Source organism: Dermochelys coriacea, chromosome 11 (assembly GCF_009764565.3).
Source record: "Dermochelys coriacea isolate rDerCor1 chromosome 11, rDerCor1.pri.v4, whole genome shotgun sequence".
Classification (NCBI taxonomy): domain Eukaryota; kingdom Metazoa; phylum Chordata; order Testudines; family Dermochelyidae; genus Dermochelys; species Dermochelys coriacea.
In genome coordinates, this window is record NC_050078.2 from 4,336,281 (window position 1) to 4,352,332 (window position 16,052).

A 16,052-nucleotide genomic window follows, 5' to 3' on the forward strand; every position below is an offset into this window, starting at 1 on the left:
GGGAGTATATCTACATCTAGTATTTAAATGGAGGGTGTGGCAGGAGGTCAGGTCTCCTGGGTTCTGTTCCCAGCTCTGCTACTGATCCGGCATGAGACTCTGCCTGGTATCACGAGCCCCTTTAAAAACAAACCATAAACTGTCCCCAAAACTTCCAGAAGTTAGCCCACACTCTGTTCCTAGTGTGCTTTCTCCATGTGGAACGTGGAACCACTGGGTCCCCTAGAGTTCTCCCATTCTCTCTGCTGCCATACAGGAAGCTGGGCTGGGTTGCTGCAGGTGTCAGGCTCGAAGGGGCAGAAAGCCCACTGATCTGTTGTTGAGTGTACGTATACTGATGACCTTGCAGTTCAGGGCTGGGAAGGTGCCAGCAGGACCCGTCTATTACCTAGACCTCTGCCTAGTCATTCCCTTTCTCCCACCTCTCCCAACCCCACCAAGAGCTCACAGCGATGGAGAGGTGTGATTGCAACACATGTAGACATACCCAAGCTAGCTTTGAGCTACCTAGATCAAACTTCAATCTCAGCGCCAAGCACACCTCCTGACTGCAGTGTAGACATACCATATGTGATTTGCCCAAAGGCACACAAGAAGTTTGTGGCAGAGCTAGGAATTGTACCAAAGTCTTCTAAGTCTTTGATTTTCAACAAGAGGTACATGAACCCCTGGGGATACGAAGAGGTCTTCCAGGGGTACGTCAACTTATCTAGATATTTGCCTAGTTTTACAACAGGCTACATGAAAAGCACTAGCGAAGTCAGTACAAACTAAAATTTCAAACAGACAATGACTTGTTTATATTGCTCTGTGTACTATATCAGTGTTTCTCAACCTGGGGGGCCACGATTTATTGTATAATTATATGGTAAAAATGAGAAAGTCAGCAATTTTTCATTAGTAGTGTGCTGTGACACTTTTGTATTTTTATGTCTGATTTTATAAGCAAGAAACTTGGGGTATGCAAGACAAATCAGCCTCCTGAATGGGGACAGTAGTCTGGAAAGGTTGAGAACCGCTGTTTTAAATCTCAGTCACAAACACAAACACCCAGAAGACAGTCCTTCCACACAGTAAATTTTTAAAAAATCTAATAAAAGCATTTGTTTTCAAAAGATGTCATAAACCAGCTTGTTTGATTTTCTTCAAATTCTCTGAACGGCGCAATCCGTTTCTAGTCTGAGAAATTTCAGTCAAACAGCAGTTGTGCTAGAAGCCCAGAAGGGATCCATGGGCAGGTTTTGAATGGCAAAGGCTGTGCCACTTTAACCCCAGAGTCGCCAAGCAATGAACATAGGGTGACCAGATAGCAAATGTGAAAAATCGGGAAGGGGTGGGGGGTAATAGGTGTCTATATAAAAAAACGCCCCCAAAATTGGGACTGTCCCTATAAAATCGGGACATCTGGTCACCTTAAATGAACAGCACCGCACAATTGAACAGACAAGGAATTTTAATCTCATCCAGTGAACTTTTCTAGAACTTTAAACCTCTTTTATTGTTGTTAGTCGCTTTTGCACCCTCTCTCTCTCTCTCTCTTTTCAATTTTCCATTTGGCCAATGTACTGAGCTGAAGCAAGGAGATAGCTACTGGTTAACAGCAAATTAATAATTAGATTCCAGAAGGTATGTGCAGGAATGACATGGGGTGAGAGGTTCTGTGTACTACATTACAAAATCAATGAACCAGCTCTGGCATTGGTTTTCTGCCCAGAGGGATCATTTAGTGGAACTCGCCATTTGCTCCCAAAGTGATTGCTAACAGATAAAGAAGTACTCACACAATCAGTGACAAAACTCTTGCTATTGATGCTCTTGCTGTCTAAGGCCTTGTCTACCCTGGCCATGGTGTGTAGGGTAGGTGTAGCTACATGTCACAGTGAAAAGTAGGCTACGACCGCACTACTGGTGTGTAGTTCCACACTGCAGGGAAATGCTTTGCCTGTGGGGTGGCAGTGGAACACTACACTACTAAAAATAGCCATGTAGACAGGGGCAGGGGAGGCAGTGTTTGGGCGCACAGAGACCTGTGTAGGGTGTAGACCTACTCGCTGTCTACACTGCTATTTATACCCATGTTAGGGGGTGGGCAGTGTATGTACTCTACAAGCTGCCATAAGTGCAGACATCGCTTAAGTGGCCCAGACTTTTTAAAATAATGCTAGTCCTTGTCAGGATAGCACATGAAGGGTTGAGGACAGAGCTGGGGTTGAAGCAGGTCAGCAATTTTCCTATGGAACTTTTTCTGTCAGAAAATGCAGATTCATTTAAATCAAAAAATGTCTCTGGGCTGCCAGACTTCCTGGATATGGAATTTTTTCAATCTTTCCCTCCCACAAATGATTTCGAATGTTTGATCTTTCATCCCCATTCAGGACAAAAATGTTTTCCAAAATTTGAAATCTTTCATGGGAGGGAAAGAATATTTCCAGCCACCCCTAGCTATGGCATCTCTTCTGCAACAGATCAGATTTATGAAACTGGGATTGCCCAATTCTGGCAGCCAAGGTGCAGAGTGTGCGTCTAGAAATAGAATATTTGCAGTGTTGTAGCTGTGTTGGTCCCAAGATATGAGAGAGAAGGTAAGTGAGTTAATATCTTTTATTGGGCTAAGTTCTGTTGGTGAAAGGAACAAGCTTTCACGCCAGGTCTACATGACAGACCTATATTGGTATAACTACATCGCTCAGGGGTGTGAATTTTTCCCGTAGACATAGCTACTGCCTCTTGGGGAGGTGGTCTCCTGTTGGCATAGAAGCATCTTCGCTTAAGCGCTACAGCGGTGCAGTTGCATCGGATGCAGCATTTAAAGCATAGACCTTCCCTCAGTCTTCACAGACCTTTGCCTCTGGTTTGGAGAAGGTAACTAGGCTGCCCAAGCTAAATACAAGGTGTGGGACAGATTAAGTATAAGAGGTACACGCATGTTGCAGGAGACCATTTAAAATGAAGTGATTAATTAATACTTCTGCACCCAAAAGACTATGGAGGGTTAGCAGGCAGTAGGATTTGTGGCAAATTGTTGTAGTCAGACATAAAACCAGTGTCTCTGTTAAGGCCATGGTTCTTAGTTTCCAGGCTCATCTTTTGAAGATGATATGCAGGTTTCCTTTGAGGATAAGAACTAAGAGGTCAGATATGAAGTGATCATTTCGTGAAAAGTGTTTGTCCCTGGGTGAAAGAGTGTTTTTAGCTTTTATCATTTTTCTGAGAGTTCATTCAAGAGCATAGTGATTGTCTGGTTTCACCCACATAGTTGTTGCTGGAGCATTTGATTGCCTGGATGAGGTACACCACATATTGTGAAAGGCATGTCTAGGACCCATCGAGTTTGAAAGGTGTGTTGTAGGTGACATTGATCATGGGAGCAGTGGAGGTTTTGTATCTGTTGTTCTGGCAATGTCTGGTGCCGTTTGTGTTGGTGTGTCCTGGTCTGTAGGGAGCTTGCTTCTGGTGATGAGCTTGGAGAGGCTGGTGGATTGTTTGAAGGCCAGAAGAGAGAGTTCGCCGAAAGATTTTTTTCAGGATGCGGCCCCCTTCAAGTATGGGTTATAACAATTTGATGATATCTTGTGTGGTTTCTAGTGTGAGGTGGTAGGTGACAACTAGGGGTGTGCAGTCAGTGGGCAGGGGAGGGTGTTTCTCTATTGAAACAGTTTCTCCTGGGGTATTTGGGTGGCCCGTTCCATGATGCAATCTACTTCCCTGGGGAATCTAATGGTTAATTACCCTCACTGGTAAAACTAAATAATAAAACAATTATAACAGTAGGCAGCTGTGCTTTGCATGCCTTGTGTAGCAACAGTCCTGCAGCACTGTAAGGGACATTATTCTTGCTTTACAAATACTTTTTGTTCTATGTCCATTATTTGTTTTTCCATGTTCTTACCCCTACTTGCTGGACTCCATCCACTGGCCGGGAAGCATTTTGCAACTTCCACTGCACTAGAGTCAAACAAAACAAAACAAAACAAAACAAAGCACAGCCCTTGCGTGGACGGGGCTAGTTAGATCTCAGCATTCCCTTGCGTTTTGGGTTATGGAAAGAGTTGTTTGAGCCAGGCCCATAGCAACCTTTTAGAAAGAGTTCTCAAAGTTATGTAAAATATTTTCCCTATTTTGGTAGCTGGCAAACTTCATTTTATAAGAGAAATGGAATGTATTAACACAAAATATCTATCAAGCTTTTGTGGGGGTTTTTCTCCGGAGAGTGGAGGACCGAACCAAGGAGTCTTTCATCTTCATTTGTCTTTTAGATGTTAAAAACCCAGTCGATTTAGAATACAATAGGACCCAGATTCCTTCCCTCTCCTATTTAAATAGAATCCCCTTTTCCCCAGCAGAGATTTGTTCCCCTTTTTATGAATGGACACATCTTCCTGCACTAGCAACATCTTACATTTAATGAGCATATGTCATGCCAAAAAAATTATTATTCCTTTGCATTGTGGTACCATCCAGAGGTTCCAATCAGGGATCAGAGCCTTCTTGCACTAGGTGCGATACAAACAAATACAATATAGTGCCTGCCTCCCAGGGTTCACATCATCCAAGGTGATAAAGCAAGGTGGATAACTGGAAAAGGCGGGAGGGGACAAGGTAGCAGTACGCACATGAATGGTTGCCAAAGTAAGTACTCTTAGGGCGTGTCTACACTGCAGCTAAGAGCATGCCTCCGAGCCCAGGTAGACACTCACGCTAGCTGCACTCAAGTGAGCGTGGTAAAAATAGCAGGGTGGACATTGTGGCAGTGGCAGCACCATGGGCTAGCTGTCCAAGGAGCAAGCCTGCCCAACCACCTGGGCCCATACTCAAGAGGCTAGCCTGTGCTGCCAACTATTTTTAGCGCACTAGTTCACACAGGACTATGTCTGCGTACCCCCCTTTGGGAAGCACGCTCCCAGTTGCAGCATAGACGTACCCCAAGTGGTCAGAGTAGTTCCCCACCAGCTTAGCCAATGCTATGCTAGCAACCACCCTGTGACTACGCTGACCTCGAGGACAACTTTCTTATGCTTTGGGCTGCAGGCTGGACTAGATGGCTTGGAAGATCGGTAACGTACACTCCACTACAGTTAGGCAGGTGGAGTGCTGGACCACCGCCCCGTATGTTGATTCTGATAGAGGGCGGGGTGGACCAGAGAGCCTCGTGGTTAGCACACCCACTTCTGGCCCCTTGCTCCTCTGTCAGGGCAGCAGAGTTGCCTGTTCCTGACCTTAACTGGGAAACTTTTGCTCTCCATCTGCATCTGGGCCTCATCCCTTAAAAGGGTATGCTGGGGCCTTCCCTCTCCATCGGATCCCAGCCCAGGGCCACGTGGGAAGCAACACCGGCAGGGTTCTCCATACAGCAGATCCAAGTACACTTCCCTCGGCTACTTCCTAATGAAAGGTTCCTTCAGTTTGGGGCATGGCCACTATAGTTCAAACAGTAAGCCTCTCAACCGGAAAAGAGTCCAAAAGAGTGGGGCCCTGCAGGACCTGCTGGTTCTCAAAGGGGACGGCTAGGGTGGTGGTGGGGGAAGGTTCTGCCTGAGGGCCTTACCCACTCTGTAGTCCCTTCTCAGACTGGAGCTTCTGACTAGCTTCCTGGAGAAGCTTTCCTTTCTCATGCAATCTGTCCACCCCCATTGCCTGAGCTTCTGAGTGCCACTCCTCCAGTTGGAGCTTATTCAGCACGTCTGGGGGACAAGGCTCCCATATTGCCTTTTAACTCTTTCAGACCCAGCATGGGGTTTGTATAGCCCATGACAGAGACCAATACGGTTTCCTTGTACTCCCCACTTTGTCCACACCTGTTGACTCCTTCCTTATACTTAGGTTATAAACCAGTGGTAGGAAACCTATGGCCCATCAGGGGTAATCCACTGGCAGGCCGCCAGACAGTTTGTTTACCTTTGCATGGCCGCCTACATCTCCCAGCGGCCACGGTTCGTCATTCCTGGCCAATGGGAGCTGCAGGAAGTGGTGTGAGTCGCAGGGATGTCCTGGCTGCTGCTTCCCGCAGCTCCTATTGGCCAGGAACAGTGAACCGCAGCCACTGTGAGTTGCTGGCGACCATGCAAATAAAACAAACTGTCTGGCAGCCCACAAGTGGATTACCCTGATGGATCGCAGGTTGCCCACCACTGTTATAAGCTCTTTGGGGCAGGGACCATCTTATTCGGTGTTTGTACAGCACCTTGCACAACAGGGCCACGGTCCATGACTGGGGCAAGTAGGCTCTACCACACTATAAATTATAAAATGGTTGATGAGGATGACACACTTAAAAATCTCAATTTGCTAGGAGGAGTTGAATTATTTCTTTATTGTTTCACCAGGTTTTCTATGCCTTTAATATGATTATTTGTTGACCAGGAATAATACGTTTTCAGCTGTTTAAGATCCATGAATTCTCTCTTGTTGATGCCTACGGTGTTTTTTCCCCCGAACTGGGATCCAGCCTACATGTGTGGTTTTTCTTTTTTCTGAGCATTTCCTTAAGCGGTTTATTCCTTATATCCCAAATTCAAAAACTGCTCATGCAAAATCATCACAACCAGCAGCCTCAGTGAAGATCGAATGGGTCACAGAGACCAATCTCCCTTTCTCTACAAATCACCTAAGTTCACACCCATTGCCAGGGTATCTGAGCACCAATCTGCCCCATAACTAACCTTTCTAGATCCAGGGTGAGGCATATCAGCGAGTGGTGGTTTGGAAGATAGTTATGCCTTGGAAAAATGGAGGCCTCTCTTTCTCCAGGGCTGGCAGCACAGCATTTTTGTCTGACACCTCTTTAACGTACTGTTTGTTCTGGGGACAGAGGTTCCCCTTTAATATAGTGCATTCTCCTGAGTCCGCAGCCCTGAAATTGTTCCAATTCTGAATTGGAGCGCAAGAAGCAGGTCGCTTGTCTCGGGAAGGGCAAGAGGTACAGAATAAAATGTTCTTCTCCTAATAATATTAGATTTAATCAAAGGAATGGAGAAGGGTCATGGAGCAAATTCCTGAAATCAAAGTCATGTGTTATATATAAATATTCCTTGGTGAGGCTGGAGGCCCTTTTGGAAAAGTCCAGAGTGAAAATATTTCATTTCATTGGACACAATAAAAATCCTTCTTGTTAATACAAAGGATATGAGAACAAGCCTCGCCACACTATGGATTCCACTGTCTGGGGTGATGCATTCTTTTTCTACTGCATGCAAAGCACCAACAAGAGAGGACATGGCCGATGTGAACGTCCCAAAGAGGGGAGACATTACTTAACATGGGCTACAATCTATTCTTTGGCTCATTTTCTGTCTTGTTCTATTTCTGTACAGAAGGGCTGCCTCCTTGGTGTTTTCACACCCCTTCCTCTTGCCTCAATTCCGCTAACTTGGTGAATAACTGAGCATGGGCTCCACTCTGCCAACCAGTTTAGTTACATCAATTAATGCTGCGCCCATAGCCCCAGTACTTAATTTGTGCCAGGACTTAGCCCTGGCATCTCTAGGCTTGGCAGTTCCTAGCCCTTCATAGACGGGCACTTCTGGGCTTGCCACGTCAATTATGAAAGTAAAAAAAAAACTGTTTGAGCCCCAGAACCTCTTTCTTTAGAAATTAAGTGCTGCATGGCCCCCACCTGCCCTTTTGTTCATAAAGATCAAGTAGGTCTTTAGATCCAGCAGAAAGAGGATTGTGCTTTGCCACAGGTCCTGAGGATCATTTGGTTCCTGATTGGACACATTTTTCAAATATTTGATCTCACATGGGATAAAACAGGGTGAATGTGCGTGCGCACAGAACACACACACAGTATACAAGGCCTGGTCTACACTACGGGGTTAGGTCGAATTTAGCCACGTTAGGTCGATTTAAAAATGACTGCGTCCACACAACCAACCCCGTTCCGTCAACCTAAAGGGCTCTTAAAATCAACTTCTGTACTTCCCCCTGGCGAGGGGAGTAGTGCTAAAATCGACCTTGTTGGGTCAAATTTGGGGTAGTGAGGATGCAAATCGATGATATTGGCCTCCAGGAGCCATGCCAGAGTGCTCCGTTGTGACCACTCTGGATAGCACTTTGAACTCCGATGCACTAGCCACTCCGATGCACTAAATTTAATTTCCTGTTTGGTCAGCATGGCGAACTCAGCATCACAGGTGACCATACAGTCCCCCCAGAATTGTAGAGCATAGAATGTTCCTGTGCTCCCCGTATCATGTCCATCCCTGAGGTTATCACAGATTAGAAGGCGAAAAAAATGCACTCGCAATGACATGTTTTCCCGAGCTCATGCAGTCCTTCCACACTGATAGGGCACAGCTTAATGCATGGAGGCATTCAATGGCAGAGGCCAGGAAAGAATTAAATGAGCGTGAAGAGCGGAGGCAGGACGCAATGCTGAGGCTAATGGGGGAGCAAACGGACATGATGAAGCATCTGTTGGAGCTGCAGAAAAGCCAACAAGAGCACAGACCCCCACTGCATCCACTGTATAACCGCCTACCCTCCTTCCCATGTTCCATAGCCTCCTCACCCAGACGCCCAAGAACGTGGAGGGGGAGGCTCCTGGCACCCAGCCACTCCACTCCAGAGGATGGCCCAAGCAACAGAAGGTTGTCATTCAAACAGTTTGATTTTTAGTGTGGCTGCAATAAGCAATGTGGCCTTGTCCTTCCCCATCCCCCACCCCACCCGGGCTACCTTGTTCATTATCTCATTTTTTTTTAATTAATAAAGAAAGAATGCATGGTTTCAAAACAATAGTTACTTTATTTCGAAGGGGGGAGGGTGGTTGGTTTACAGGGAATTAAAATCAACAAAGGGGACGGATTTGCATCAAGGAGAAACATACACAACCGTCACACCGAAGCCTGGCCAGTCATGAAACTGGTTTTCAAAGCCTCTCTGTTGTGCAGCGCACCTTGCTGTGCTCTTCTAATCGTCCTGGTGTCTGGCTGCTCAAAATCGGACGCCAGGCGATTTGCCTTAACCTTCCACCCCGCCATAAATGTCTCCCCCTTACTCTCACAGATATTATGGAGCACACAGCAAGGAGCAATAATAATGGGAATGTTGGCTGCGCCGAGGTCTGATCTAGTCAGCAAACAGCGCCAGCGAGCTTTTAAACATCCAAAGGCACCTTCTACCACCATTCTGCTCTTGCTCAGCCTATAGTTGAACTGCTCCTTACTACTGTCCAGGATTCATGAGCCATGGGAGCAAGGGGTAGGCTGGGATAGGTGCAACCGCGTGGTGCTGCTGGCTGGGAGAGCAGCCTGAGGCAGAAGCCTCCAGCTCACATGATATTCCAGGCAGGACTGAATCTCCATGAGACGAAACTTAAAGAAGAGAATGACCTAGAGTCTCTGGCTCCCATTCAGTGCTCTAAGAGGAGAATAGCCATGACTGTCCAGCCGCCCCAATCGACCTCACCAAGGTCTTCCAGGAGCACCCAGGAGACGTACAACGGCTATCAGTCCTACTGCACCATCTTCTGCGAAGGCAAGGAGCTGCTACTGTGTAGCAATGCAGTACCGCATCTGCCAGCAGCATCCAGGAGACGTACGGTGACGGATGAGCTGAGTGGGCTCCATGCTTGCCATGGTATGGCGTCTGCATAGGTACCCAAGGAAAAAAGGTGCAAAATGATTGTCTGCTGTTGCTTTCAACAGGAGGGAGGTGGGCCTGACAACATGTACCCAAAACCACCCGCGACAACGTTTTTGCCCCATCAGGCTTTGGGAGCTTAACCCAGAATTATAATGGGCAGCAGAGACTGCGGGAACTGTGGAATAGCTCCCCACAGTGCACCGCTCTGTAAGTCGATGCTAGCCTTGGTAGTGAGGACGTACTCCGCTGACTTACTGCACTTAGTGTGAACATACATAATCACTGTATAAAATCAGTTTCTAAAAATCGACTTCTATAAAATTGACCTAATTTTGTAGTGTAGACATACCCTAAGTTATAAGGCTGTTACATAAAAATTGTGCACCAGATCCTCAGCTGTTGTCAATCAGCTTAGCTCCAGCTCAGGTTCTGGTCCTGTTTTTGTATAAAAATAATAAAGCAAGTCCAGCCCTGACCCTTAATGGCACTCTAGTGAAGGGGACCCAAGATGAGATCCGAAGTGCTTTAGAGCGGGCCCCCTGTTAACAGCAGAGCTGTCAAAGATGAGGGAAGCTCCAATCTGCTCCTCTGCCTGAAAATTAGATGCATCCCCTCAGGTCTTTGGCAAGTTGCCAGTCAAACTCTGAGCACACGTCAGAGTGAGGTGCATTGGCAGAGCTGGGTCAGGCTCAGGGTTAGAATAGCTGGAGGTGCAGCAGGCCAAGGTCGAGGGACACGAGCAGAGCTAGGGGAGGGCTATGGGGGGGAATTGCAGTTCACTTATCAAAACATTTTCCACCTCAAAAAAAAGGGTCATTTTGAGCGTGAGTCAAATTCTGAGTAATGGCTGAGGTTGGTTGGAAAATCACTTGTATGCTGCTGAGAAACACTGTGCTCCCAAAAGCAAGCTTGCCTAGGGCTTCAGCACTGGAAGAAGGGTGGCCTCAGAGTACCAGATGCAAGACTGTGGCTTCCCCCTGACTGCTCTAGCTCGCCGCTTGTGCAGCTGGAGGATCGCCAGCACAGTTCCATTTTCATGCTGCAATTGTATTCAGTATCACGCAGAATGGGAGAAAGCTGTGACTGATGTTGGAGCTGTTGAGATGTAAACTTGGATTAAGCGGCAATACTTATGGCTTCTTCATGGCCAATAATTAACCCAGAAGAGAAAAATGAAGCACATCAGCTTTATTCACTTGCTAACTGATCCTCCAATGGGGAAGACAGGATCTGTCATTCCCAAATGCTGGTGTTGGGACCATACACCTCACCAGTGGCAGAGAGAAGGGAAGGCCAGAGTGAGTGATGAAAAGAAAAAATTGGGGGCTTTCAGAAGTGTTGAACACCCACAGTTCCAGCTGAAGTCAATGGGAGCAACAGGTGCTCAGCACCTCTGAAAGTGAGTCCCATGAAACTCCTGGGAATAACTTTCTCAGCCCTAAGAGAGAAACCTGGCTTCCTCCTCGGATGTGCTCAGAGTTCATATCAACACGGAACTGAAGTGGAGGGAGGCCAATGCGGGTTCTTTGGACGTGGAAGGCGGCGAACACAGACTGTGCTGGGAAAGCCACACCAATGAGCTTGTTAACATTTAAAGAGACAGTTTGGCATGAGACCACACACTGTTTCCTGCCAAGCATTCACAAGAGGAAAGTATATTTAGCAACCAGTGGAATGCCACAGCCTTGTCAAGGGAAAACACTTTGAATACGTGGAATAGCAATCAGACATTTTCGGAAAAGCAATTTTCATAATGCATTCATCCATCTAATCACTTGGGCACCTGAAGTCTATCAGCAACTTAACTATACTTAAATCTTAAAGGACATGAGTTAATGATCAAACATATGGAGCAAGAATACATTACTGGTGGTGACTGCCCATTTTCAAAGAGTTGTGGCCAGTTTTAGGTGTGTGATTCCCAGAAAAGTCAATGGTGCTAATGTCTCCACAGGACACTTGAAGACCTGGCATAGGTTCTCCTGTGCCACAGAGCTAGCTCCCAGGAAATGACACCTTCCAATATGCCTTCAGGCTCTGTCTCTCCCTAGTGAAACATCCAGGCATCCTGAAAAGTGGGGAAGCCAGAAAGGAATACATACTGCAGCAAACCATATCTGGTTTGACTCTATTCGACACTGGTGAGGCCTCATCTGGAGTACTGTGTCCAGTTTTGGGCCCCACACTACAGGAAGGATGTGGATAAATTGGAAAGAGTACAAAGAAGGGCAACGAAAATGATTAGGGGTCTAGAGCACATGACTTATGAGGAGAGGCTGAGGGAGCTGGGATTGTTTAGTCTGCAGAAGAGAAGAATGAGGGGGGATTTGATAGCTGCTTTCAACTACCTGAAAGGGGGTTTCAAAGAGGATGGCTCTAGACTGTTCTCAATGGTAGCAGATGACAGAACGAGGAGTAATGGTCTCAAGTTGCAATGGGGGAGGTTTAGATTGGATATTAGGAAAAACTTTTTCACTAAGAGGGTGGTGAAACACTGGAATGCGTTACCTAGGGAGGTGGTAGAATCTCCTTCCTTAGAGGTTTTTAAGGTCAGGCTTGACAAAGCCCTGGCTGGGATGATTTAACTGGGACTTGGTCCTGCTTTGAGCAGGGGGTTGGACTAGATGACCTTCTGGGGTCCCTTCCAACCCTGATATTCTATGATTCTATGGTGAAAGTTAGATGCCTCCTCCTACAATTTATTGTTAAACCATACCCCAGTGGGGACTAGATAGTTCAGGAGACTAGGAATTGAATACAGAGCATTTCACTGCAAGGGCACGGGTATACATCCAGACCAGACTGGTAGCGGCTGGAAGCTATTTCCATCTGAAGCCTGTTTGGTAACATATGTGAAATCAGAAGGTGGATGATAGCCTAGTAGTTACCACATCTGACTTTGAATGACTTCCCCACTGGCCAATAATCTTAGCAGAAAAGCCAAGGCTTCACTAGGCTCTGGAGGCACAGCTCTTTCCTCCTTAGAAAGGGGTCTAGAACTTTCCCAGGACAGGGGAATCTGCCCCAGCCCTTCTGGTGTGCAGGGAGGGAAGATTATTTTAAATGATCATCACTAGTGGTATCTTTGCCTCAGGTGCCACTCACCACCACGCGACATTGGGGACACAGCATGAAAACCCTGGGCACATGAAGGATCCCCTGTCCTTAGTGGGCTGCTGTGTGCCTGTGTGATCTGCTCAAATTTTTTTTTATTAGGTCTGAGGAAGGGGCAGAAAGGATCCATCCACCAAAGGAGTGGCAGCACACTGGAAGGCTGGATCAGGCAAGCAGCAGGTGGACGGTTGGTCATGCAGCAGGAAGATCGCACTCTAAGGCTTCAGCCATGGAATCAGGATGCTTGTTGTTTATGTAAATAAGGAATCACATATTAAAATATGCCAGTTAGGGCATTACACCATTTGCATAAACTCTCCAGATTTCCCCAGCCTTCTCAGGTAACAATAAGTTAGCACAAAACAAGCTCCCCAACTTGGGACTCAGTTTAGTCCTCCCTCACCTAAAGGTACTCTCTTGCCTGTCTTCTAAGCAGACACCTCGATAGCCTTCCCCGATTGCTGGTGCAGCAGAGCTGGTGTTAACCCCTTGTTTACCAGGCAGTACCCCTGTATTTTTCTGGTCAGGACAGAGATCTGTTGGCTGAGCAATGTTGGGAAGTTTGCCCTGCTGTGCCCCTGTTCTATCTGTTCTGGGGCTTCCATCTCCAGGGATGTTCATTCAGCACCTGAAATATTAGAAAACAAAAACTGGCCTACCTGACTGCTACACACTTAAAGATGCAAGGATGTGTGATTCACTGCCCCAGACACGTGACCCACCAGGGCTCTTGTCCTGGACGTGTATGCCTGCAAGGGATTGTGTGGGCAAGGGTGTGTCTGTCATGTCACTGTGAGGTTGCTAGGAGTGCAACGTGCATGGTAACAAGCGCCTGGTATAAACAGTGCCCTGAGGCTGTACCAAGAACAGTCAAGAATGGGTAAGCTAGAACAGGCAGAGCCCATCTCATTTCACTCAATGAAGCAAATGCCTGAGTGCTGAAAATCAGAATCCTGACAGATTGTGATGGGACATGCCCCCATCCCTCTGGTGGAAAGGCTAACAAGCATTCCCAATTAGGCACGCCTGCAGAACATACTCCACCTGGAGAAGTGGAGTTTGAAAGGATGAAACTGGCCACAGAGGGGGAAAAGTATTTCTAGGAACAGGAAAACTGCCAGGGCCTGTGAGTGAGCTCCAGTAACAAGAGCTCAGCCTGAGGCAGTTGCTAAACTTTTCTTTCATACCCCTCACTTGAGGCAGACACACTATAAGCTTGGTTTCAGAGTAGCAGCCGTGTTAGTCTGTATTCGCAAAAAGAAAAGGAGTGCTTGTGGCACCTTAAAGACTAACAAATTTATTAGAGCATAAGCTTTCGTGAGCTACAGCTCACTTCCCGATGAAGTGAGCTGTAGCTCACGAAAGCTTATGCTCTAATAAATTTGTTAGTCTCTAAGGTGCCACAAGTACTCCTTTTCTATAAGCTTGGTATAAGCGAAGGCCATAGAGGACTGCTTCCAGCCATTGGTCTATGGTGGGTCCCGTGAAGTGCTGCCGGGGCTAGAGACAAGGGGACTGTAATTTAGGCTCTGAAAAGACCCCTGGAGTGAGCTGAACTCCCGCTGGGAACAGCATGATTGCCCATGACTGAGAGGGACTTAGGAGCAAGAGACTCAAAGATACTACAGCTCGAGCCCAAGCTGAGGGTCAGCCAACTACACAGCCCCAGCAAGCTGGTTCCACCTTCAGCTTCACAGCACCACTATCCCGACACCAAATTCACCCATTTGCGCACACACCACAGTCAATCACTGCACCTTGGGTTAGCATGGCTGTGCACAATGCATTGTGGGAGGCAAAGGATCACTACCTGACAGATGTCCTGCTCTAACTCGTTCTCTTTCAAAGCAGTTCCAATGTGCTGTTGTTATTTAGCCAGATCTGCAGAATCATGACATTCAAAGTCTGATTCTTTTCCCCCAGTGACACAAACTGATGCCATTATTTCAAAAGCTGCATCAGTGCAACAAGAAGGTAAGAGTCCACCTACTTGAACGTAAGCCCTTGGGGCAGGACCTGTCTTTGTGTCTGTGTATGTACAGCAGTCAGCTCAGGGGGGTCTTGCTCCATGACTAGGGCTCCTAGGAGCTACAGCTATACAAATAATAAAGCACTTTCCATCAAAAGTTCTTGTTGCCCTTTTAAACATCAATGTATTAACCCTTGCATGGCCTTTTGGGAACCCAAGTGAATGGAGCTTAGAGCTGTGGCAGAGTTTAGCAAAGTACAACCCCTAATTCTTTCCAGTGTAATCCCTCAGATGGGTGCTAAGAAGATTCATATTTATAAAGGACTTTGAGATCCCTGGACGAAATAAAGCTCTGGGGTGGTCAATTAGCCAAATCCTGCAGTCCTTACGGATGCAAATCTTCCACTGAAGTCAGTGTATGTTTTGTTGGTGCAAAGAATATAGGGTTAGCTTCTTAACATGTAAACAGAACTCTGCAAGGATTGCAAGTCAGAATATGCTCAGGCTCCTGGGCTTCCAAACCTCTTTTAAAAGGGAAACATACTGAGCTAAGAAACTAAATGGTAGATGTTCAGGCAAACAAAGTGCTACCACTATACAGAAGGGAAGTTTAAAGATGTGGACTGAAAAAAAGACAGTGTTTAAACGCTGGATTTCAGTGGAGCTGCTGTGCACCCCAAGAGGCCGTTTGTAGTAGTGCAGACTAAAATTAATGCTCTAGCAGCAGTAAGAATGAGAAAGTTAACAGAGTATACACACACTTATCCTTCATTTTCAAAAAAAATATATTTTTGCATTCATAAAATGAGCTGGATTGATGCACCTGCAGACTGAATACAATTAACACGAATACCAAACTTTTCCCCTTCAAAACTCGTAACAGGACTAGACTCCTCTAACCACAAAAAAAAAAAAAAAATTGCAGCATGGCAAGTCTCCTCCCTCTGTTCACCCCCTCCCTTGGCCTCAACCCTGCCCTGGAGGGAACCTTGTAAGGAGGCAAAGTTTAGTCTCCATTGCCAATTCAGTTTGGGCCACTCTGCTGGGGCTACCAATAACGGGCTATTAGGGATGTTTGGATGGACCCAAGAGTGCACCATGCAGGAAGCAGGTACCGGGAAGGACAGGAATTGGACTGTAAAGCACATTAAGGTGGGCACTGCTGCTCTACCAGGGGAAAGGACACAGTCATTCATTTCAATTAAACCAAAAACCAAAGCTCGTTCTGTACTTTATTACTTTCCCACTCGTTCCTATCCCCAACAAGTCAAATATGCCATCTTCAAAGCATCAGGTTTACAAAAGAATGGAAGTCACATTAAGTACAGTAGGATCAGTGCAATCTCCCCACATCAAGTAAGCAAACCAAGGTTTCTTCCCTCCT